Raw genomic sequence first — 3,863 nt, 5'->3', positions numbered from 1 at the left:
TTTCGTTTTCCTTACTTAATATTATTATGACAAGATTAGTATGATTATCATTTCAACAAAGTGGAAAAACATTATTACGAGAGTAGGCTAATATTCTTATAACATTTCGTTTTCCTTACTTAATATTATTATGATTATGATAAGATTAGTATGATTATTATTTCAACAAAGCGAAAAAACTTTATCACGAGACTAGACCAATATTCTTATAACATTTCGTTTTCCTTACTTAATATTATTGATAAGATTAGTACGATTATTATGTCAAACAAAGTGAAAAATTTTATCACGGGACTATTCAACAACTTACGAGTGCTCCTCATGACATTCATCAAACCGTCGTATATTGGTCTGGCGATTAGCGAGACCAGTCGTCCTTCAATTTCGGTGCAGCGGTCTCGGGCATCGTGCCAACTCGCGGGGGTCTGGAAGAAGTAGTAGCAGTGGCTGGAAATGTTGACCGTGTTGGGGGGGCAGAAGGCTGGAAGAGGAAATGTGCCTGGATTAGAAGCCGTTTTCTAGTTAGGCCTAGAGACTGAGGCACGAATTAGCTGTTTCTTTTCAGACTGGAGACTGAGTAGTTGAATTAGTTGTGTTTCTTTATAGACTGGAGACTGCATAATTGAATTAGTTATGTTTCTTACTAGACTGGAGGCTATTTAGATGGATTAGCTGTTTCTTTTTAGACTTAAGACTAAATATTTGAATTAGCTATGTTTCTTTCTAGACTGAAGACTGAATAATTTAATTAGCTATGTTTATTACTAGACTGAAGACTGAATAATTGAATTAGTATTGTTTTCTGCTTAGGACTTTGATTGACTTACTTTTCCTGATCAATTGAATTTAGGCTTGATTTGTGGTTTTCTTGCTAGAATGAAGGACTGAATAATTGAATAAGATATTGTTTCTTCCAGAACTTGGAGACTGAACAATAATTGAATTTATTTGGGCTTAATTGTTTTTCTTTCCAGACGGAGACTGAATAATTGAATTAAGGCTATTTGTTTCTCCAGAACTGGAGATCTAATAATTGAAATTAGCTATGTTTCTTTGCCTTTAGACTGGAAAAAAAGGAATAAGAAGAAGAAAGATAACAACATAGGGAGACTGAATTAAATAATGAATTAGCTATTGTTCTGTTTTTAGACTTTGCAAGACTGAATAATTGAATTAATAAGGCTATGTTTCTTTCCAGCGAGAAATGGAATTAAGAATTAAGCTATTTGTTGCTCCCAGCTGAGACTGAATATTGATAGCTATGTTTCTTTCCAGACTGGAGACTGAATAATTGAATTAGCTATGTTTCTTCTTTCCAGACTGAAGACTGAATAATTGAATTAGCTATTTTTTCTTTCTAGAACCTAAGACTGAATAATTGATTAGCTATTTTTCTTTTGCTAGACTGGAATTTACTGAATAATTAATTGACTTATGTTTTCTTTCTTTCCAGACTGGAGACTGAATAATTGAATTAGCTATGTTTCTTTCCAGACTGGAGACTGAATAATTGAATTAGCTATGTTTCTTTCCAGACTGGAGACTGAATAATTGAATTAGCTATGTTTTCTTTCCGACTAATGGAGACTGAATAAAATTGAAGTAGCTATGTTTTCTTTGCTAGACTGAAGACTGAGTAGGTTGAATTAGCTATGTTCTAACCTAACTGAAAGACTTTGGAATAATTGGAATAAGCTTATGTTTCTTGTTTCTACAGCGAGACTGAATAATTGAATTAGCTTTATTTTTGCTGCTAGAACTGAGAACTTAGTAGGTTGATTGCTATGTTCTTACTAGACTGACGACTGAATAAATGAATTAGCTATTGTATTCTTCACAGACTGAGACTGATCAATGAATTAGCTATGTTTCTTGTCAGACTGGAAGACTGAATAATGAATTAGCTATGCTTCTTACTTAGACGAGACTGAAGTATTGAATTAGCATTTCACTAAGACTGAGACTGAATAATTGAATTAGCTATGTTTCTTGCTAGACTGAAGACTGAATAATTGAATTAGCTATGTTTCTTTGCTAGACTGAAGACTGAGTAGGTGATAAGATATGTTCTACTAGACTGAAGACTGAATAATTGAATTAGCTATGTTTCTTTCTAGACTGAAGAATGAGTAGTTGAATTAGCTATGTTCTTACTAGACTGAAGACTGAATAATTGAATTAGCTATGTTTCTTCTTACTAGACTGAAGATTCTTCGAATCAATTGAATTAGCTATGTTTCTTTCTAGACTGAAGAATGAAGTAGTTGAATAGCGATGTTCTTTAACTTCAGACTGAAGAGACTGAATTGATTGATAGCTAGTTATTCTTTGCTTAGACTGACGGGACTGCAGTACGTGAATTAGCTATGTTCTTACCTAGAAACTGAAGACTGAAATGAATAGCTATGTTTCCTTCCAGACTGGAAAGATGAATAATGAAATTTGCTATGTTTTTTTCCAGACTGGAGACTGAATAATGAATTAGCTATGTTCTTCCAAGACTGGAGACTGCAAAATTGACTAAGCTATTGTTTCTGCTAGACTGGAGACTGAATAATTGAATTAGCTAGTTTTTCTTCTCCAGACTGGAGACCTGAATATGAATTAAGACTTATGTTTCTTGCTAGACTGAGACTGAGTATTGAGAATAGCTATGTTTCTGTGCTAGACTGAAGGACTTGAATTAGCTATGTTTCTTTCTTTTAGAACTGGCGGAGACTGAATAATTGAATTAGCTATGTTTCTTTCCAGACTGGAGACTGAATAATTAAGTAAGGTTTTCTTCCAGACGGGAGACTGAATAATGAATTTTTAGCCCCCCATGTTTTGCTAGACTGAAGACTGAGTAGTTGAATTAGCTATGTTCTTACTAGACTGAAGACTGAATAATTGAATTAGCTATGTTTCTTTCCAGACTGGAGACTGAATAATTGAAATTAGCAGTTTCTTTCCAGATTGAGACTTGAATAATTGAATTAGCTATGTTCTTCTAGACTGGAGACTGAATAATTGAATTAGCTATGTTTCTTTCTAGACTGAGACTGAATAATTGAATTAGCTATGTTTCTTGCTAGACTGAAGACTGAATAATTGAATTAGCTATGTTTCTTACTAGACTGGAGACTGAATAATTGAATTAGCTATGTTTCTTGCTAGACTGAAGACTGAATAATTGAATTAGCTATGTTTCTCTAGACTGAAGACTGAATAATTGAATTAGCTATGTTTCTTTCCAGACTGGAGACTGAATAATTGAATTAGCTATGTTTCTTGCTAGACTGAAGACTGAATAATTGAATTAGCTATGTTTCTTTCTAGACTGAAGACTGAATAATTGAATTAGCTATGTTTCTTTAGCGGAAGATGAAATAATTGAATTAAGCTATGTTTCTTTAGGACGAAGACTGAAATAAGTTGAATTAGCTATTGTTTCCTACTAGACTGAGACTGAATAATTGAATTAGCTATGTTTCTTTCTTAAGAACTTGAGTAACTGGGAGTTAATTGAATTAGCTATGTTTCTTTACTAGACTGAGGAGGATGAATAATTGAATTAGCTATTGTTTTTCTAGCTTTGGAGGGGGACTGAATAATTGAATTAGCTATGTTTCTTGCCAGACTGAAGACTGAGTAGTTGAATTAACTAAGTTTCTGTCTACACTGGAGACCAAGTAGGGAATTAGCTGCATTTATATCTCGGTTGGGAGGTTGCGTAGTGAATTAGCTAGATTTCTATCCAGACAGGAAGAATAAGTCATTCTAATCTAGGCTGTGACTTTGAGTAATGGAATCGCTAATTTCCAAATCAGGAGTAGCTACATTTAACTGGAATGGGAGACTGAGCATTGAATTAGCTAAATTTC

The 3,863-nt window shown here is 33.7% G+C and overlaps 1 long non-coding RNA gene across 1 annotated transcript in view; it reads right to left on the bottom strand.

The window, feature by feature from the left end:
• Positions 1-340: 340 nt before the first annotated feature.
• The window catches only part of LOC135206098 (uncharacterized), an 8,010-nt gene continuing 4,487 nt past the window's right edge, over positions 341-3,863 (bottom strand). The window contains exon 3 of the long non-coding RNA XR_010312675.1: positions 341-481. This is a non-coding gene — a long non-coding RNA (uncharacterized LOC135206098). The remainder of the gene's footprint in view (positions 482-3,863) is intronic.

Source organism: Macrobrachium nipponense, chromosome 29 (assembly GCF_015104395.2).
Source record: "Macrobrachium nipponense isolate FS-2020 chromosome 29, ASM1510439v2, whole genome shotgun sequence".
NCBI classification, from domain to species: domain Eukaryota; kingdom Metazoa; phylum Arthropoda; class Malacostraca; order Decapoda; family Palaemonidae; genus Macrobrachium; species Macrobrachium nipponense.
This window is presented reverse-complemented; position numbering and strand designations above follow the sequence as displayed.